The sequence below is a fragment of the Macrotis lagotis genome, chromosome 1, assembly GCF_037893015.1.
Source record: "Macrotis lagotis isolate mMagLag1 chromosome 1, bilby.v1.9.chrom.fasta, whole genome shotgun sequence".
Taxonomy (NCBI): Eukaryota; Metazoa; Chordata; class Mammalia; order Peramelemorphia; family Peramelidae; genus Macrotis; species Macrotis lagotis.
The window spans coordinates 734,214,173-734,237,358 of NC_133658.1; the positions used below are offsets into that span (position 1 = coordinate 734,214,173).

General features: G+C 34.6%; 1 protein-coding gene and 1 long non-coding RNA gene across 8 annotated transcripts in view; both read right to left on the reverse strand.

Annotated features, from left to right (window-relative positions):
- Positions 1–23,186, reverse strand: part of CDK8 (cyclin dependent kinase 8) — a 124,912-nt gene that overhangs the window by 66,241 nt on the left and 35,485 nt on the right. The window lies entirely within an intron of this gene.
- Positions 4,222–23,186, reverse strand: part of LOC141507968 (uncharacterized) — a 28,092-nt gene continuing 9,127 nt past the window's right edge. Inside the window, exon 2 of the long non-coding RNA XR_012474311.1 lies at positions 4,222–7,381. This is a non-coding gene — a long non-coding RNA (uncharacterized LOC141507968). The remainder of the gene's footprint in view (positions 7,382–23,186) is intronic.

Consider the following 23,186-nt stretch of genomic DNA (forward strand, 5'->3'; position numbering starts at 1 on the left):
CTTTCCTTTTTTAGTCTACCAATTTCTTAAAAAGCGACCAAATTCAATTTACTTCTCACCATATCAATATTACCAAGCACTTGATTTTACCATAAGTCAAATGAATATATTAGCTGAATGCTTGCTTACGAAAGGATAAAGTTACAGAAAACTGGTTTTCATAATTCAGCCTCTTCTATGAAAAAAGTTTTATTATACAACTAGTAAAAAAAAAGCTGCAGTTCTATTTATATAAAAGGCAGTTTTTGTAGGCTTCTGCTTTATATGAACCATAAATACAAAATAAGTCTCAAATTTTCCTGCTTGAAATAGGGTACATATCACTTCCCTTAGTTTTTGCATTTATCATTTCCAATGTTCCTTAAAACAAGTCAACATTATTCCATAATCCTCATGCATTTATATGTTTAAAAAGACAATTTTAATATTTGAGATATGGAAGGTATCACAAAATATTTTATAATCTTTCATTTCATATAAAGCTGAATTAAATTAAATATAGCTAGAAAATCCCCAAATTCCACATTACCTCCCCATAGACAAAGTGTCAGCATGGGGGGGGGGCAGGGAAACTTATTTTGGAAGAAAATTTTGCAAAATATAAAGAAAAATAGTATTTGACTAAAAAGTTCTAATTTAAGTGGGTACAATAAATATTGGTGACAGCAATACTTTTCACACAGGTGCTCAATAAATATTTCTTGAGTTTGTTGACTAGTTAAGTGGCTTAGAAACCTACCCAGACCCTGTGGCCAGGTCAGACAGTCTACTAAAGCAGCTCCAAGAATTTTAGATCTTAGAAACGAGAATTTAGAAATCACCTAATCTAACTCTCATTTTAGAAATAAGGAAACTGACATCTAAAGGGGTTAAATGAATGCCTAAAAAGTCTTGATGTATATATAAGTGGCAATCCTGAAACAGTGGACATTGGTCCTGGAATCAGGAAGAGCTAAATTGAAATCTTGCCTCAGAAATTTTTAAGAGCTGAACAGGTCACTTAATCTCCTGTCTGCCTTAATCTTCTCAACTTTAAAATAGGAATAATAAAAGCCTCTCTGGATGGAATTTATAAAGTGCTTCAACACACTACCTGACACAAAGCAGGTCCATTTTTTCCTTCTCTCCCTTCCTTCCTTCATATTATTGACAGCATTTTTATTGAGATACACTCTATAATACTACTAAGAATACGAATAAGGGATGAAAGCTTTTCACCAAAATTCTACTTCGCAAATTGCTTGCTTCCTAACAGACTGGCTTCATGCCATAAGGAAATGTATACCAGTCTATGGCACTGTTGGGAAAAATGTTACTGACTATATCAGAACCAAAATAACCTCAAAATATAGTATTCAGTAGGAAAAAAATTACCTAGGAATTTGTTAACAAATTTTTCCAGTCCCCAAACAAAAATAAGCATTGTCATGTTGTCTAGCATATGTTAAAAATCAAATTCTAAGTGATCTCCACCAATACTTTTAAATCAATATAGATCCAAACACATGTTATTATGACCTGGCCCTAATAAAACTGCAATTGTCTTATAAAAGAGAAAAAAGGAAATGTCTTATTCAAGTTGTGAAATCTATGTTACAGATCATTTAATTCATTTCACCTTTAAAACAATTCTAGACAGAAAAATTACTACAATGGGCAGGGAATGGTCTCAATCATAGGAAAAAAATGGACATTGAAAACTGAGGATCTTTATATAGCTGCCAAGCAGGTGCTGCATGAACTATGGAACTGTCACTTTGCCCACAAGGCATATCTATCTTGACTTGGCTATAGCAGTAATCCTTATTATTCAGTGCCTCTGAAGTCATCCAAAAGTAAAAAAATTAAAAAAAATAAAACCTAATTTATAAGAACCAGACTGCTTTTATAAATGCTAACTATGCAAATTCATCTCTGAATTTAAGTAATGTTCTAGAAGAAAAGATCCTTGAAGAACTATGATCTATGTTGCAATTCATCTATGTCTTCAAAGTCTGCTACTAGTCATTTCCACAAAGCTAGGCTATATTTTAATGTCCAATTCTGTTAGATTGTATTAATACAACAACAAAATATTCAGAATGATAATATTTGTAGAAAATGTAATACTCTCATTAGCTCAGAATGCAACAGTAACACCAGGAGGAGCTTCAATCCCTCAGTGCCTTCTTCATCAAGAGCTCTCAGGTTCAGAATACTATTTGGGTGCCCCCATCTGACCTGATATAACCACTTGTAGTAGAAGAAGACTGTAGGGATCCAATCTTTGTCACTCTACTGAACTCCAGTCGTGTATCACCAACTAACTGCCTATTAGACATCTCCGGCTAGATTTCAACACCATCTCAAACTCAATCTTTCCAAAAGAGATCTCATTAATTTTTTTCCCAAACCACATACCCTTTTCTAACTACTTATCTGTCAGGTGCACCATCCTTTCACCTGGTTGACAACCTCAAATGTCCACTCTGCCTCATCTCTCAAATACAATTAGATGACAAGTCTCAACAATTCAATCTCCAAAACATATCAAATTCCATTCCCTTATATCCACTCACTTAGATGCCTTTCAAAAATTTGCTTTACTTACATCAAAAAAATTTTTTTTCCAACAGCCTTCATGTCACTATCACTGATCGATACTCCCTTCTAAAACTTTATGAAGTGATTTTAACAATTCGCTTAAGGTCAAACAAATTTATTATCTAGTGACCAACCTTTTGGTGGAGAGCTTTACGTTAAGGACTGCTGATCCACCTCTTGGGGTATTATTGACACTATATTCAAAGCCTTTTCAGCTTGGAAAAAACCTGCCATTTGACTGCACTGACATAGACTTTAACCCTAGGTATAAAAAAAGTAGGACTTAAGAAAGTTACCCTAAAGGTGGGGGAGGAGTGGCACTTTAAATAAAAATTAATATGCATTAATAATTTCATCAGAATAAGTCTTTTATCCTAGAATGAAATAAAAGTCAAACTCTTATTAAAAGAGAAAAAAAGGAAATGTCCTTATTCAAGTTGTGAAATCTATGTTACAGATCATTTAATTCATTTCACCCTTTAAAACAATTCTAGACAGAAAAATTACTACAATGGGCAGGGAATGGTCTCAATCATAGGAAAAAAAATGGACATTTGAAAACTGAGGATCTTTATATAGCTGTCAAGCAGGTGCTGCATGAACTATAACTGTCACTTTGCCCACAAGGCATATCTATCTTGACTTGGCTATAGCAGTAATCCTTATTATTCAGTGCCTCTGAAGTCATCCAAAAGTAAAAAAATTAAAAAAAAAAATAAAACCTAATTTATAAGAACCAGACTGCTTTTATAAATGCTAACTATGCAAATTCATCTCTGAATTTAAGTAATGTTCTAGAAGAAAAGATCCTTGAAGAACTATGATCTATGTTGCAATTCATCTATGTCTTCAAAGTCTGCTACTAGTCATTTCCACAAAGCTAGGCTATATTTTAATGTCCAATTCTGTTAGATTGTATTAATACAACAACAAAATATTCAGAATGATAATATTTGTAGAAAATGTAATACTCTCATTAGCTCAGAATGCAACAGTAACACCAGGAGGAGCTTCAATCCCTCAGTGCCTTCTTCATCAAGAGCTCTCAGGTTCAGAATACTATTTGGGTGCCCCCATCTGACCTGATATAACCACTTGTAGTAGAAGAAGACTGTAGGGATCCAATCTTTGTCACTCTACTGAACTCCAGTCATGTATCACCAACTAACTGCCTATTAGACATCTCCGGCTAGATTTCAACACCATCTCAAACTCAATCTTTCCAAAATAGATCTCATTAATTTTTTTCCCAAACCACATACCCTTTTCTAACTACTTATCTGTCAAGTGCACCATCCTTTCACCTGGTTGACAACCTCAAATGTCCACTCTGCCTCATCTCTCAAATACAATTAGATGACAAGTCTCAACAATTCAATCTCCAAAACATATCAAATTCCATTCCCTTATATCCACTCACTTAGAGAAATCCTAATTCATACCCATAACATCTTTACTTAGACTACTATAACAGATCTTTAATCTTTTTTGAAGTTTTAAAATTTATTTTAAACAAATACAAAATAAGAAAAAACCCAACAATGTCATGTATATAGCAAAACATGAGAGGATTTAATATAAAATGATAAATTTCTATTTCAAGAAAACCTACATAACAAATACTACACTGTTTTCAAAACTCTATATTTTCATTGCTTCCTTGTAGTTTTCTTGTTCTCTGCTATGTACTTTTTACTTTATTTTTTCCCTTCCTCCCCACTCCCAAAGGTTGGATACACATACTCAGAATAATCTGTAAATATACACTCATATTTATATATGTAAGTCTATACTATGCTATATTTCCGCTTGTCTTCTGTTTCTCTACAAGTGGAGGACACCTTCCTTCATAAGTCTGACAAATCTTTCCAGGTTTTCCTAAATCTACCAGCTCACCATTTCTTATACCACAGCAATATTCCAATCAATCACATTCTATTTGAGAAATGGTCTATGAAAATTTTTCCTCAGTTTTCTCCATTTCTTTTATTCTTGACTGCATGTTTTATTTATAAAAGAAAATTTTCATTTAAAATAATCAAAATTATCCATTTTATATTTCTACAATGAACTTACAGTTTAAGATCTGATACTACTGAATCTGCTTCCTTTACATCATTTTCCCTCAGCTGCCCTGAGGTTTCTGATCTTCTGTTGTTCCAAGTGAAGTTTGTTATTATTTTTTCTAACTCGGTAAGATAATTTTTAGTAATTTAATTGAGAAGGCATTACATTAATAGATTAGTTAAGAAAAATTATCATTTTTAATTATATTGACTTTACCAATGAACAATAAATATAACTTCAATTATTTAGATATAACTTTATTTGTATAAAAATGTTTTACGTTTATGTTCATATAATTCCTGTATTTGTTTTGGCAGATATATGCTTTGGTGTTTTATACTGTCTAGTTTCTAAATGGTCTAAAACAATATTGGATAAAGATGGCTGACAGTGTCATTTCCCAATTTTTTGCTTTTAATTAAAGCTATTTTAGCCTTAACTTTATCTGATATCATGATTACTATTCCTGCCTTTTTTATATAATAAATTCTATTGTTGACCTTTGTTTTATGCTTGTGTATTCTCTCATTTTTATAGCATTGCCTGAAAGCAACATATGGTTGAATTCAAATTTTTAATCTAATATCAATTTCCATTTTACAGGTAAATTCATTCCATTCACATTCTAAGCCATAATTACATGTATATTTTCCTCCTTCCACCCTATTCCTATTTTTCCTCATTCCTTTGCTTTACTTCTACCCATTACCTTGCCCTCCTATTCCCTAACCTAACCCCCACTCCCACTAGACCCCTGTCTTTATCTTCTCCTCCCACCCTGTCTCCTTCCCCTCTTGCTTCTTTCTGAATTTAGATTTTTATACCTTTCTAGATATATATGTTGGTCCCTCTTTAACCCATTCCTTATGAGTTTCAGTATCACCTCCCCATTATTTGCTTCTTCTGAATTATTTTTTTCTTTTTTGCTACATCTGTAGGAGCTAATTGCTGTTTTATCTCTCCCTACAGTTTTAATTTGTTTAGAATCACCCCACCATACTCATCTCAGCCCAAATCTTTCTTTCAAACTACTCAAAAAAAGTGACAATCATAAAAGTGATATTTTTATATAAAAGAAGTGAACAATTTGATTTTATTGAGTTCCTTATAATTGGGGTCCTTAATATTCACATTATATTTCTCCTGTATGTTATATATCAAATTTTCCCTTAAGTTCTGCTGTTTTTTGTCACAAATACCAGAAAATCTTTCAGTCTTTCAATGTCTATCTTTTTTCATTCAAGATTATATTTAACTTTGCTAAGTTACCTCTTGGGTTATAACCCCAGCTCTTTTGCTCTAGGAAAGAGTATTCCAAGACCTACAATCCTTTAACATATTAGCTGCTAAATCTTGTGTAGTTTTTTGATATTTAATTTTTTTCTTGTTACTTCCAATATTTTCTCCTTAAGGGGAGAGCTTTGAAACATGGCTATGATATTCCTCTAAGTTTTCCTTCTGAGATCTCTTTTAGGTGATGATTTGTGTATTTTTTTTTGTATTTCTGCTTTGCCTTCTTCACCTAGAACTTCAGAGCAATTTTCTTTCATATTTCTTATAATACTGTATAGAATAGTTTTTAAATCACAATTTCAGGTAGTGTAGCTATCCTTATACTATTTCTCCTCAATCTGTTCTCCAGATAAGCTGTTTTTCTGATGAAAAGCTTCACTTTCTCTTTTATTTTTTCATCCTTTTGAATGTTTTAATATGTTTTATTGTCCTAGAACATCACTGGCTTCCCTTTGTCCAATTCTAATTTTTAAGGAATTATTTTCTTAAGTTTTTGATTCTGTATTTCAAGTTGGTTGACTTTCTTTTCATCATTTCCTTGGATTGTTCTTAATTTTTTTAATCTTTCCTCAATCTCTCTTATTTGATTTTTAAAGTCCTTTTTAAGTTCCTAGAAGAAAAATTCTTGTACTAGGGACTATTTGATGTTTGTCACTGAAAAATAAGTGGTGCTTTTAATAAATCCATTATCTTCCTCTGAATATGAATCCAGATCTTTTCTATCCTCATAGTAGCTATCTATGGTTGTTCTTTTTCTTATGCACTTTCTCATTTTTATATATTTTTGTTTGTTTTATTTTGGTTTTAGGAGTTATTAATGTGATCAAGTTCTAATCCTAAGGTAAATAAAATAATGTCTCATCTCAGACCCTTCTTACAGTTATTTTCTGAGACTTTCCTAGAGCTCAAACTTGGGCTCTCCTCTTTACTCTTAAGCCATGGCTAGAGTCTGCTAGAACCTTGTCACACTGTCCTGCAAATGAGCTTACTTCCTCTGGTGGTTGCAAACTATAGCTGTTCTCTCTCTGCCCTCTGCTCTTCTCCAAGTGCCCACAGCCAACAGGATTCCAGCCCTCTGCTATAGCACTTACCAGTTTTCTCCATAGAGGCAGCTCAGTCCAGGATGCATCTGATCAGCAAAACTGGAAGGTGCTTCAATAGTTCCTAATCAGCCATTAGACTCCTACACTATCCAACTCCCACAATATCTAAGAGATGGAAGTTGCTAAGTCAACTCATGCTGTCCAAAGGTTTGTTGCTGATTCTGAAGATTTGGGCTGGAGGTCTTTGCACTTCACTTAGGCCAAACTGCAGTCCCAGAAAGTCAGCTTTTCTCCCTGGGAACTTCTAGGATGTCTTAGGGGAACAATTGCTTTACTCTGACTTTGGTTTATTTCCAGTGCTCTACAATGTCTCTGAGGCAATGTTCTGTCTTTTTCTGTGGAGAAAATTTAGAGAGCAGAAAGTTTCCTACCATACTCTGCTATCTTCCCAGAATTCTCCAGATTTTTAATTTTTAAGCCACTATGCCTCCAACATTTCCCCTTCTAATCTATCCTCCACATACCTATGAGTGATATTCTAAAAGTATAGTCATGATCAAGGTACTCGCCTGATGAATAAAACCCAAGCTATTGGCTTGATGATTAAATATAAATTTCTCTGGTTAGTGTTTTAAAGTCCTTCAAAAATTGTCTCCAGTCTACCTTTTCAGTCTACCTTATTGCACTTAATTCCTCTTTATGCACTTTAGTGAACCTCAGAATGCAAGTCAAACTGATCTACTCACTATTCCTGACACCATATATTCCTTCTTTTGCCTTTTATACAAGCTGTTCTCCAAGTTGGTAATGTATTATGATTAGTCTTGCTCAATTTTTTTCCTCTTTAAAAAAAAGCTACATAATAGTAGCTTATAATAAAGCAACAGCTTGGAGAAAAGATAATCTAGTAACATAAAAACAAAACTTTAATTTTAAAATGTATTGAACAATCTTTTTTAAAGTATGTGGAGACAGCCTGTGTGGGAAGAATTTTGTATGCTTTATCAAATTATACATATATAATTAAATATTATTACATTATAAAAATTATCAGAGACAATTGGGAAGATATGAAATGAATACAGTGACTTCTCTGCACTCTCTCCTCTTTGGCATTCTTTTTAGGTAAAAAAAACTCCATTCTTTGCCTCATTTCTTCCCTAGCCTTAATCACTGAATAAATATTCTCAGAAAAATTGAGAACTGGGAAAGGTCAAGGTCTTCCACTACAACCAGGGTCATGTTCAGTCATCCTGAGCTATATCTTGCCACTAGACCAGATGGCTCCAGAAGAGAAAGTGAGTCTGGTTACTTTGCACATCACCTCCCCTCCCCCCCTTCACTTAAATCAAATTTACTTTCTAGTCATGACATCACCTTCCTGCTATCATGGCTCTCTTTAAGAATAAAAGATAAACAATAAAAGAATGAGTTCCTCAGGACACTACTATCTCCTGGTCCTCCTCCTACCTATCTGGGCAGCTAGGTGGCGCAGTGGATGGAGTCAGGAGGATAGCCGTTCTAATCTGGACTCAGACACTTGTCTCTTATTAACTGTTTGACCTAACCCTAACCCTCGGATTGCCTCACAACTCTAGTCATTCTGATTCAGATCTGGTCAGAGGGTTCTGGAGGAGGAAGGGAGGCTGGTAATTTAGCACAACCCTCTCTCACTCAAATCCAATTCACATGCTTGTCATGGTATCACTTCCCTTACGTCATGGTCTTCTTCAAAAATGAAGGACAACCCCCCCCCCAAATTTAATATTTTAAAAATAAAAAAAAAATCCTCCTCTGTTTTTTCTCTTCCTTTACTGGATCCTCTTCTAGATCTTATTTTCTAATTATGGGAGTTTCTCAGCACCCTTCTGTATCTTCCCTGTATCTTCAGCTGATGATTCTCAAATCTACCTTTCCTATCCCAAAATCTCTCAGTTGATTTTTCAATCTTGAGCAGGATATCCTCCTAAAGTCTCTCCTATTCTTCCCTTCCCTTTTACTATAGAAGGCAACACCACCACCTCCCAACCCCTCAGACTCTCAACTTATGAATCACCTGGATTCCTCAGTATCCCTCATCACCCATGTCTATAATGACAAGGACTGCAGATTTTATCTTTGCAACAGTTTTTAAATACAATCCCCTTTACTCCTCTGACATTGCCTTCATTACCTCACACCTTGATTACTCCAACAGCCTGTTGGTGAGGGGGGGTTGGGAGGAGGAGTCTACTTGCCTCAAGTTTCTGCCCATTTCAACACATCCTCTATTCAGTCACTAGGATGATTTTCCTGAAGCAGAGATCAATCACTACCAAATACAAATACAAAATACAGGGACAAATACAAAATGCTTTGCTTGGCATTCAAAAACCTTCATAATCTAGCTCCCATCCTATCTTTCCAATCTTCTTGTATCTTTTTCCATAAATGGATATACTCTTGAATCCTGTATTGTCTTCTTACTCACCAAGTTAGATTTAAGAGTCTTTCCTTTTCTGCCTCTTTCAACATAACCTAATAAGTTTTCAGTGAACTGAACTGAAAACAGTAATTTAATCCACCAACTAAAAGATGTTACACTGATATTTGCCTGATGTCTACTAAGCAAGAACTATGTACTAGAATGAGAAGAAATCAATACTAAATGAAAGCAAACTCAGTTCTAAAGCACTCCCTCCCCATTCCACCCCCACCTTGCCACAAAGCAATTAACTCAATTTGACTTTGGCACATCACAATCATTCTTGTCTCATTTATCTCACCTGTAAACTATATTTAATATCTTACACAACTGATGCTGTCTCCAGCTTTAACATCTTTGAGAAGAGGTAAGGAATTACATGTAGCTTTTCTCCAATTTGTAAGGTATCACATACCCCCAAATCTAGCTAGCCCCTTGCTTAAATCCTATCTTCAAATAGATTTATTTGGCATTGTGGTCAAGGGGGGAAAAAAGTTTTTAAAATACGAAAGTATCAGCAAATCAAACCAGGTGACTATGGGAAAACTCTGATTTCCTTTTCTCAAATGTTACATTTCTCTTTATCAACAATTTATGGAGGAATGTAAGAAGAAATAGCAGCAATATGTGGCAGTGTCTGTCTATGTAAAGAAAGTAAATATAAACTATAAGGTTATATGATAACCACAAAAGGGAACAAAATAAAAATCCATAATGGTCAATTCAGTGGTCTTATCCTGTAATTCCTACCACTGAGAAGTTGAGTTATGAGCTGTAGAAAGCTAAACTGATTGGGTCAAAATTCCTTACTCAATTATAGTGGGGTCAAGCTGTGAGCAGCTTGTTTCAGTCTGTCCAAGATAAGAAGACCCAGTGTTTTGAACTACTTTTTGTCTTTGTATATTTTTTGAGGGTTTTTTTTTGGAAAGGCAGTGGTGTTAAGTGACTTGCCCAAGGTCACATAGCTGAGTAATTATTAAGTGTCTGAGACCGCATTTGAACTCAGGTCTTCCTGACTCCAGGGCTGGTGCTCTCTCCACTGTGCCACCTAGCTGTCCCTGAACTATTTTTTAAAGTTTGTAAAGGGGTAGCTAAAATGTACCCTGTGCTGGAAAGGAAGGTCTTGCCATCATGAAGAAGTAAGGTTTTGGTGACAGCCAGAAGACGGGAGAAGAAAAGATTAAAAATAAAGCAAGTTTCAATTAATCTATTTCCAAGTAATTGCATTTTTAAAAAGCATATATTAAAATGTCCTGCTCTGTTTGTATCAGACACTGTGTAAGCACTAGGGATTAAAAAAAAAAACCACCATCTCTGGCCACAAGAAATTCACATTCTAATTTGAGCGACAATATGAAAAATATATTATGGACATACACAGCCTCCATGGTCACCTCTTCCAAACTGGAAACATTTTTAAATTCATTCCCACTGATTTACTTGTTAAGGTGGGAAAACTAGAATACTTCTTATTTGCATTGCCATTTCCAGGTTCTCTCTCACCATCACTTAGTAACCTCATCTTTGAAATTCACTCAATCAACATTTCCAATCAAAATGCTGGTACTATCCGGCATGCTCTCCTTTTTTTCTTCCCCAACACTGAGCCTCATCCAAGGGAATATTAACATTCCTTCAAATGTTATTAATCAATAATATTAATGCACAAATATTAATATTCCTTCAAACACCCTAATCTCATAGTCCCTCAAACTACTGATTTTTTCCACGTCCTATTTCTCCCTATCACTTCTATCAGATACAAGGATAGTCTTACCCATTATCTTGCCAGACCACAAATGAACTACTTCCATGTTAATGAACTCAAAAATTTTCTTATTTGATCACAATCTACTTGTTCTCTGTCTCCCACTGTCATGTAACTCCAAACCTTGTTCTTCATCCACCCTATAACCTCTAATTCCTCCACCCCTCCCTTATTTGTTATATGGCAACTAAGTGACACAGTAGATAGAGCACTGGCTTTGGAATCAGGAGGACAGGAATTCGAATTCAGCCTGACACTAGCTGTGTGACCCTGGGCAAGTCATAACCCAGATTGTCTCATATCCAGGGTCATCTCCAATAGTCCTAAATCATATCTGGTCACTGGACCCAGATGACTCTGGAAGAGAGAGTCTGGTGACTTAGCATACAACACACCCTCACTCAAATCCAATTCACCAGCTTGTCATGGTATCACCTCCCTGATGTCATGGTCATCTTCAAGAATGAAGGACAAATACAAGCAGCAGCAGCAGCATCACATTTTCCTCCCAGTTCAAACTTGACAATGTAGTGAAGCAAGTGAATTTAACCCAGTCCTCTTCAGTTCCTTGTTCCCTTATCCTATTGAAAATTGTGCCCTGAAAAACTTGGCACACTTGTAGCATTCACTGCCTTCATTCCTACACATGAATTTCTAAATAATGCTAGAGAAAAACATGAAATAGTGCTAATTGGGTCTAATATAAATTTATGTTACATAATCTCAACTAGGCCCTCACTGTTTTGAGGCAATCCTTTTACTCCCAAATCAACTCATCCCATTCACCACAGAAGCTCTTCCAAATCTTATCATACCTAACCAAAACCTCCTTTGACTCACTCTAATTGCTCCCTCTTAGCTAAGAACCTTGCATCGTATTTTAAATATAATATATAGATGATTAAATATATATTTAATATATAGTTTATATATTACACAAATACAAATATGTTTAAATTAAAGTCATTCAGCAAGAGCTGTCATCACCCAAATGCCTCGTTCCACTACTGCCTGCTTCATCCCTGTCTCACATTAAGAATTTTGCCTTAATAAATCAATGGACCCCTAAATAAGAGCTCACCTTCCATTCCGGACTTCTCTAGTAAATTGCTCCTTCTGTTATGACTCATGTTCTCATCTAGTGATTGCTCTCTACTGCCTACAAAAATGCTCACATCTCGTCCCAAGGCAACTCCTTCCTCAAAGAAATTCATTTGATGCATCTATCCTCGATAGCTACTTTATTTCTCTTCTCACTTTTGTGATTAAGCTCCTCAAGAAGGCCATCTTCGATGAGTGCCTCCACTACCTTTCCTCTCTGTCTCTTTTTTAACTCTCAGCGGTCTAGCTTCCCATCCCTTCATTCAACCAAAATTGTTACCTATGATCTTTTAATTGCCATTTCTAATGGACTTTTTCAATCCTTATCCTCCTTGATCTCTCTGCAGTCTTTGACAAGCTCTGTCACCCTATACTCCTTGATACCTTCTTCTCCCCAGGTTTTCATAACACTACACCATCCTGGCTCTACTCCTACCTGCCTCCTTCTCAATCTTCTTTGATGAATGTTAGTCTGAGGTCCCACCCATTAGAGGTCTAGGCCCTTTTATCTAAAGATATTATTTTACTTCCTTATTTCAACAGCTCCCAAGGTTTCAATTGTCTATACTCTTATGCTCAAATCTACTTATCTAGCCCTAACCTCTGATTTCAAGACTTGCATCTCCTGTTATGTCTCAAACTGGATGTCTCCCAGACATGTTAAACTCAACATGTCCAAAACAAAATTTTAGTCACCCAGGTTCACAAACTAGGTTCATTCTTGACTCTTCATTCTCTCTTCCTCAATATCCAATCCATTGCTAAAGTCTTTCAATTTTACCTTCATAAGTTATATCATTATTAAACATATATACACCTAATGGTATAGCATCCAAATTATTAAAGGAGAAGCAGAATGAATTACAAAGAGATATAGACAGCAAAACTGTAATGGGGGGGATCTCAACTCTCTCAGAAATAGAAAAATCTAACCAAAAAAATAAACAAAAAGGAAGTTAAGAAGGTGTTCAAAATCTTAGAAAATTTAGATAAGATAGACCTCTACAAAAAACTGAATGGGGATAGAATAGAATATACCTTGTCCTATGTAGTACATGGCACCTATACCAAAACTGACCATGTACTTTACAATCAAATACAGAAAGGCAGAAATAATGCATGCTTCTCAAATGATACATTAAAAAATCACCTATAATAAATAACCATGGAAAGATAAACCAAAAGTTACTTGGGAACTAAATATAAATTTTAAAGAATGAGAGCATCAAATAACAAATCATAGAAATAATCATTTCCTTGAAGAGAATAACAATGAGACATTTATACCAAAATATGGGATACAGCCAAAGCAGTTTTTAGGGAAAATTTTATATCTCTAAATGCTTATAGGAATAAAATAGAGAAAAAGGAGATCAATGAATTGAGTATGCAATTAAAAAATCCAGAAAAAGAATAAATTAAAGATCCCCAATTAAATGCCAAACTAGAAATTCTGAAAATCAAAGATTAATAAAATTGAAAGCAAGAAAACCATTGATCTAATAAATAAAGCTGAAAGTTGGTTTTATGAAAAAAACTAATAAGATAGATAAATGTTTGGCTAATCTGATTTTCTAAAAAAGAATACCACCAAATTACCAATATAAAAAATGAAAGGGGTAAACTCACTACAAATGAGGAAGAAATTGAAGAGCTAATTAGGAGCTATTTTGCCCAACTATATGTCCATAAAATAGATAACCTGAATGAAATGGATGAATATTTACAAAAATAAAAATGACACAGATTAACAGTAAAGGAAATAAAATATTTAAATAACCCCATATCGGGATAGAAAGGAATATACCTTTTTCTCTGCAGTACATGGAACTTATACAAAAATTGATCATGCACTAGGACATAAAAACCTAATGATCAACTGCAGAAAGGCAGAAATAGTGAATACATCTTTCTCAGATCACAATGCAATAAAAGTCATATGCAATACTGGGCCAAGGAGATATAGACCCAGAACAAATTGGAAACTGAATAACCTCATTTTAAAAAATAAGTGGACCAAAAAACAAATTATAGGAAGAATTAACCATTTTATCCTAGATAATGATAATAATGAAACAACATACCAATGAAACAACATACCAAAACCTATGGGATTCATTCAAAGCGACTCTCAGGGGATAGATTATAGCTCTAAATGCTTATATGAATAAACTGGAGAAAGGGGAAATCAATGAACTAAACATGCAACTAAAAAGTTAGAGAAAGAACAAATCAAAAATCCCCAATCAAATACCAAATTAGAAATTCTAAAAATTAAAGGAGAAATTAATAAAATCAAAAGCAAAAAACTATTGAATTAATAAATAAAACCAGAAGTTGGTATTATGAAAAAACCAATAAAACTGATAAACCTCTGGTCAATTTGATTAAAAAAAAAAAAGAAAGAAGAAAACCAAATTGCTAGTATTATAAATGAAAAAGGTGAACTCACCACCAATGAGGAGGAAATTAAAGTAATAATTCTAAATTATTTTGCCCAACCCTATGCCAATAAATTGGATAATCTAAATAAAATGGATGAATATTTACAAAAATATAAGTTGCCCAAGTTAAATGAAGAAGAGATTAAATACCTAAACAACCCTATCTCAGAAAAAGAAATTCAACAAGCCATTATTGAACTCCCTAAAAAAAAATCTCCAGGGCCTGATGGATTCACAAGTGAATTCTACCAAACATTTAAGGTACAATTAGTTCCAATCCTATAAAAACTCTTTTGAAAAATAGGGAAAGATGGAACTCTGCTAACTCTTTCTATGAAACCAATATAGTACTGTTACCTAAATCAGGAAGAGTTAAAACAGAGAAAGAAAATTATAGACCTATTTCCCTGATGAATATAGATGGTAAAATCCTAAATAAAATCTTAGCAAAACGACTACAACAAGTAATCACTAGGATAATACATTATGATCAAGCAAAATTTATTCCAGGAATGCAGGGTTGGTTCAATATTAGGAAAACTGTTAGTATACTCAATTATATCAACAACAAACCTATCAGAAATCATATGATCAATAGATCAATAGATGCTGAAAAAAGCTTTTGACAAAATGCAGCATCCATTCCTATTAAAAACACTAGAGAGTGTAGGAATAAACGGACTGTTCCTTAAAATAATTAGCAGTATCTATCTGAAACCATCAACAAGCATTACATTCAATGGGGAGAGGCTAGAGGCATTCCCAGTAAGACCAGGGGTGAAACAAGGATGCCCATTATCACCACTACTATTCAATACTGTATTAGAAATGTTAGCATCAGCAATTAGAGAAGAAAAAAGAAATCCCATTCAAAGTAACCTCAGACAATATAAAATATTTGGGAGTCTATTTGTCAAGACAGATTCAGAATTTTTTTGAAAACAATTATAAAACACTTATCACACAAATTAAATTAGATTTAAATAACTGGGCAAATATCAACTGCTCGTGGATAGGTAGAGCTAATATAATAAAAATGACAATTCTACCAAAACTAAAGTATCTGTTTAGTGCCCTACCAATCAAAATTCCAATAAATTACTCTAATGAGTTAGAAAAAATTGTAAGTAAATTCATATGGAGAAATAAAAAGTCAATTAATTGCCAGGAGCTTAATGAAAAAAAGTGCAAACGAAGGTGGCTTAGCCCTACCCGATCTAAAATTATATTATAAAGCATCAGTCATCAAAACTGTTTGGTATTGGCTAGGAAACAGAGTGGTGGACCAGTGGAATAGACTAGGTGTAAAAGCAGGAGAGGATTATAGTAATCTGCTGTTTGATAAACCCAAAGAGTCTGGCCATTGGGATAAAAACTCCCTCTTTGATAAAAATTGCTGGGATAATTGGAAGTTAGTATGGAAGAAACTTAGATTAGACCAACACCTCACACCCTTTACCAAGATAAGATCCAAATGGTTACAGGACACAGACATAAAAATCAATACTATAAGCAAATTAGAAGATCAAGGACTAGTCTACCTGTCAGATCTATGGAAAGGGGAACAGTCTATGACTAAGGAAGAGTTGGAGAACATCACCAAAAACCAATTAGATGATTTCAATTACATTAAATTAAAAAGCTTTTGCACAGATAAAACCAATGTAATCAAGATCAAAAGAAATGTAGTAAATTGGGAAACAACCTTTACAACTAATGATTCTGACAAAAGACTCATTTCTAAAATATACAGAGAACTGAGCCATATTTTTAAAACAAAAAGCCATTCCCCAATTGACAAATGGTCAAAGGATATGCAAAGGCAATTTACAGATGAGGAGATCAAAGCAATCCATAGCCATATGAAAAAATGCTCTAAATCATTAATTATTAGAGAAATGCAAATTAAAGCTTCTCTGAGGTACCACCTCATACCTCTCAGATTGGCCAGTATGACCAGGAAGGATAATGATCATTGTTGGAAGGGATGTGGGTAATCTGGGACACTATTACACTGTTGGTGGTGCTGTGAACTCATCCAACCCTTCTGGAGAGCTATTTGGAACTATGCCCAAAGGGAAACAAAAATGTGCATACCCTTTGACCCAGCAATACCACTACTGGGTCTATACCCTGAAGAGATGAGGAAAAAGGTTAAAAACATTACTTGTACAAAAATATTTATAGCAGCCCTGTTTGTGGTGGCAAAGAATTGGAAATCCAGTAAATGTCCTTCAATTGGGGAGTGGCTTAGCAAACTGTGGTATATGTATGTCATGGAAGACTACTGTTCTATTAGAAACCAGGAGGGATGGGATTTCAGGGAAACCTGGAGGGGTTTGCATGAACTGATGCTGAGTGAGATGAGCAGAACCAGAAAAACACTGTACACCCTAACAGCAACATGGGAGTGATGTTCAACCTTGAAGGACTTGCTCATTCCATCAATGCAACAATCGGGAACAATTTTGGGCTGTCTGCAAAGGACAGTGCCATCTGTATCCAGATAAGGAGCTGTGGAGTTTGAACAAAGTACAAGGACTATTCCCTTTAATTTAGGAAAAAAAACAGATTCCTTATTGTCTGATCTTGTTACCTCTGAGAATTCTCTTCTCTTTAAAGTACTGATTTAGTGCCATACCAATCAAACTACAAAATAACTATTTTACTGAGTTAGAAAAAATAGTAACAAAATTTATCTGGAGGAACAAAAGGTCAAGATTATCAAGGTGGCCTAGCTCCACCAGATCTCAAACAATACGTTAAGTTCTGAGATAACATTATTTGACAAAAATTGCTGGGAAAATTGGAAACTAGTATGGTAAAAAACTAGGCATACCCATTCGTTATACCAAAATAAGGCCAAAATAAGTAGAGGAATGAGACATAAAGGGTGATAGCATAAACCAATTAACAGATCAAGTAATACTGTCAGATCCATGAAAAGGGGAGAAATTTATGACCAAACAAGAAATAGAGTACATTATAAATTGCAGTTAAATCAAAAAGATTATGCACCAACATAGTAACCAATGCTGCCAAGGAAACCAGAAAGCTGGGAAACAATTTTCACAGTTAGAGGTTCCAATAAAGGTCTCTCATTTCTTAAATAAAGAACTGAAACAAATTTGTAAGGTTACAAGTCATTCCCCTACTGATAAATGGTCAAAGGATATGAACAGGCAGTTTCCAAATGAAGAAATTAAAGCTACCTATAGTCATGAAAAAATTCTCCAAATCATTACTGATAGAGAAATGCAAATTAAAACAACTATGAGATACCACCTCACACCTATCAGATTGGCTAAGATAACAAAAAAGGGAAAATGATCAATGCTGGAGAAGTTGTGGGAGGATTGGGCCATTAATGCACTGCTGGTGGAGTTATGAACTAATACAACCATCCTGGAGAGCAATAGGTAACTATGCCCAAAGAGCAATAAAACTGATCATACCCTTTGACCCAGGAATTCCAATTCTAGGCCTATATCCAAAAGAAAACATAAAAATTGGGAAAAGTCACATGTTCCAAAATATTCATAGCAGTTCTCTTTGCAATGGCAAAGAACTGGAAATTGAGAGGATGCCATTCAATTGGGGAATAGATGAATGAGTTATGGCATATGAATATTATGGAGTACTAGTGCACTCTAAGAAACTATGTATGTTGGACTCTGAGAAGCATTGAAAGAATTACCGGAATTGATACTGAGTGAAGGGAGCAGAATCAAGAGAACATTTATACACATTAACAATATTTTGAGATGATCAACTCTGATGGATGCAGCTCCTCTCAGCAGTTCAGAAAGCTAGGAAAATCCAGGGAGATCTGTTATGGACAATGCCATCCATATCCAGAAAACAAAACAAAACAAAACAATTAACTATAAAATCTGAATGAACACTAGGCTCACTTTTTTAAAATTTCATCTATGTTTTTCCTTTCTATCCCATGCTTTTCCTTCTTTTTAACTACTATGTAAACAAACATGTTAAACACAAATGTATATGTACAATTTCATTAGACTGTTTGCCACTCAGGGGAGGGAGTTGGGAAGAGAGGGTGGAAGAAAATTGTGTAACTTATAAATAGGCAAGGATATGAATTTTGAAAAAAACTTTCATAACATGTAATGGGAAAAATAAAAAAAATCAATAGAAAAAAAGAACAATTTTATTTTCATAACATCTCTCAAATGTATCCCTTTCTCTTCTCTGGTACTACCACAATCCTGGTATAGACATTCATCACTTCAAGTATGGACTGTTTCAATAGCCTGCAGCTCAATCTACCCCTACTCCAGTCCAACCTTCACTTGGCTGTCAAATTGGTCTTCCTAAAGGGTAGATCTGACCATATGACCCCCAGCACCAGTGAATAAATTTCACTGGTCCCCTATTACTCTCCATGATCAAAAAATAAAGTCCTGTTTTGTCCTCAAAAATTTTCACAGCCTGTATACCTACTGCCTTTGCTGTCTTTTCACATCTGACTGTCCTCCACATACTCTGTGATCCAGTGACACTTGCTCCCTTATGCTCAGATACTCCATCTCCCAATTCCAGGCATTTTTCACTGGCTGCACCTTATACCTGGAATGTCCTTCCTCATCTTCACCACCAGATTTTCCTGAGTTCCTTCAAGTTCGAGCTAAAATCTTTTCTACCCCCCCCCATATTGATCATCTCCAATTTCTCATTTGTACACAGATGCTCTTATTTTATCTCCACCATTAACTAGTATACTCCAAGGCAGGGACTCTTCTAGCTTTCTTTATATTCCTAGTGCATATGCTTGGCACATATTAGGTGCTTAATAAAGGCTTATTGACAGACTGAAAAACAGATTTAGAAACAGAAAATTTCCACATGGAATCATTCTCAGGCTGCCACTGGATTTCTTTAATTTCACATGTTATTATATACAATCCATATCTTGCCCTAAATTCAATATCTTCCATCTTCCAAAATCATTATACTCTGATTCAAAAATAGACTTAATTGTATTAAATTTTTATTGTCTTTAAGAACAATGACATTAAGGGGCGGCTAGGTGGCACAGTGGACAGAGCACCAGCCTTGGAGTCAGGAGTACCTGAGTTCAAATCCAGCCTCAGACATTTAATAATTACCTAGCTGTGTGGCCATGGGCAAGCCGGTTAATCCCATTGCCTAGCAAACATTAAAAAAAAAGACAAAAGAATAAAGACATTAATTGTGTAAACTTTGTTTTAAATAGCACTCCATTCTTTTTCTAGCTCTTTATATGTCTCATTCTATTTTGAGAAACAGAATAGGCACATAATTTTCTTCTTATTAAGAAGTCAACATCTGGAGGGCTTTTCTAAAACATAAACACTACTGCCAAAAGGTATAGAAATACATATTATTTCTTGTATCAGCAATAAGAGAAGAAAAAGAAATGAAAGGAATTAGAATTGGGAAGGAAGAAACAAAACTCTCACTCCTTTCAGATGTCATGATGGTATACCTAGAGAATCCTAAAAAATCATCTAAAAGGCTACTGGAAACAATCAGCAACTTTAGCTAAGTCACAGGATATAAAATAAATCCCCATAAATCCTCAGCATTTCTATATATTACTAGCAAGATACAGCAGCAAGAATTAAAAAGAAAAATCCCATCTAAAGTAACTTCAGACAATATAAAATATTTGGGAGTAGACCTGCCAAGGTAGACTCAGAAACTCTATGAAAACAACTCTAAAACACTTCTCACACAAATAAAATCACATTTAAATAACTGGGCAAATATCAAATGCTCATGAATAGGCAGAGTTAATATAACAAAAACGAAAATTCTACCAAAATTAAACTACTTGTTTAGTGGCCTATCAATCAAAATTCCAAAAAATTATTTTTATGAGTTGGAAAATATTGTAAGTAAATTCATATGGAGAAATAAAAGGTTGAGAATCTCCAGGGTATTTAATGAAAAAAAGCATAAAAGAAGGTGGCTTAACCCTACCAGATCAAAAATTATATTATAAATCATCAGTCATCATAACTGTCTGGTATTGGCTAAGAAACAGAGTGGTGGATCAGTGGAATAGACTAGCAATAGCAGGAAATGATTACAGTAATCTGCTGTTTGATAAACCCAAAGAGTTCAGCTATTGGGATAAAAACGTTTTCTTCAGCATACCCTTTGATCCAGCAATACCACTACTGGGTCTACACCCTGAAGAGATGATGAAAAAGGGTAAGAACATCACTTGTACAAAAAATATTCATAGCAGCCCTGTTTGTAGTGGCAAAGAATTGGAAATCAAGTAAATGTCCTTAAATTGGGGAATGGCTTGGCAAACTGTGGTATATGTATGTCATGGAACACTATTGTTCAATTAGAAAGCAGGAGGGAAAGGAATTCAGGGAAGCCTGGAGGGATTTGCATGAACTGATGCTGAATGAGATGAGCAGAACCAGAAAAACACTGTACACACTAACAGCAACATGGGGGGGTGATGTTCAACCTTGATGGACTTGCTCATTCCATCAGTGCAACAATTAGGGACAATTTTGGGCTGGCTGCAATGGAGAATACTATCCGTATCCAGATAAAGAGCTGTGGAGTCTGAACACAGTTCAAGGACTATTCCCTTTAATTTAAGGGGAAAAAAAACCCAGCTATCTTATTGTCTGATCTTCTTATCTGGTATACTTTTTGTTTCTTCCTTAAGGATATGATTTCTCTTTCATCACACTCAATTTGGATCAAGGTACAACATGGAAAAAAGTAAAGACTGACAGATTGCTTTTCGGGGGGGGGGGGAGTAAGATTGGGGAAAAATTATAAAACTCAAATAAAATTTTTAATTAAAAAAAAGTCTTTGTTCTTTTTTTTTTTAAGTTTTTGCTAGGCAATGGAATTAAGTGGCTTGCCCAAGGTCACACAGCTAGGTAATTATTAAGTGTCTGAGGCCAGATTTGAACTCAGGTACTCCTGACTCCAAGGCCAGTGCTCTATTTCCTCTCATTCCTTTCTCTTCAATAAAAACTGTTGGGATAATTGTAAGTTAGTATGGATGAAACTTAGATTAGACCAACACCTCACACCTTATACCAAGATAAGATCAAAATGGATACAGAATTTAGACATAAAAAAACAATATTATAAGCTAACTAGAAGATCAAGGTGTAGTATACCTGTCAGATCTATGGAAATGGAAGCAGTTTATGACCAAGGAAGAGAAAAACAAATTAGATAATTTTGATTACATTAAATTAAGAAGAATTTGCAAACAAAACCACTATAACCAAGATCAAAAGTAAATTGGGAAACAAGTTTTACAACTAGTATTTCTGACCAAAGACTCATTTCTAAAATTTACAGAGAACTGAATCAAATGTATAAAAAAAAAGCCATTCCCCAATTGACAAATAGTCAAAGGATATGCAAAGGCAATTTACAGATGAGGAAATTAAAGCAATCCATAATCATATGAAAAACTGATCTATATCATTACTGATTAGAGAAATGCAAATTAAAACAACTCTGAGGTACCACCTCACACCTCTCAGACTGGCCAGTATGACCAGGAAGGATAATGATCATTGTTGGAAGGGATGTGGGAAATCTGGGGCACTAATACATTGCTGATGGAGATGTGAACTGATGCAACCTTTCTGAAGAGCAATTTGGAATTATGCCCAAAGGATAATAAAAATGTGCATACCCGTTAATCAAGCAATACCACTACTGGATCTATATCCTGAAGAGATCATGAAAAAGGCTATTCAATTTAAAAAAAAAAAGTTATGTATTTGTAAAAAAAAAAAAAAAGCTTTGTATTACATAATTTTGCTATTTCTATTTTTTCCTTAAAGGATATGATTTTTCTCTTGACATATTCAATTTGGATCAGTGTATAGCATGGAAACAATGTAAAGACTACCAAGACTGCCTTCTGTGGGGGGATGGAAGCAAGATTGGAGGAAAATTGTAAAATTCAAAAAAAAAAGAAAAGAAAAAGAAAAATTTGTTCAGAGTGCAAATTCATAAAATTAGCAAGTTGGGTACAATGGTAAAACAGAGAGCCAGTTGAAGAGCAGGTTCTAAGGGAGAACTAGGTAGGGCAGTATCTATGGACCTATTTTTGAGAACAGAAAATGGAAATTGATAATTGCAAGAAAATGATAATTGCAAGAAAAAATTTCCTTTTATACTAAAGTTTCACTTTCTTTAAGAATGAAGTTTGCTGGGAAAAAAATCTTTGTAGTTCTTTTCTACTTTATATCTGTTTTATTGTACTCCTAATCCTTCCAATTTCATTCTTAAATGCCCTCTAGATAACTTTGGTTAGGTAGGTTTCAGACTAAATTTTCTTTAAATTGATTTCTTAACTCTTACACAGGGCCACCATATAATTGCTATCACAATCATTCATCCTCCTTAACCATTAA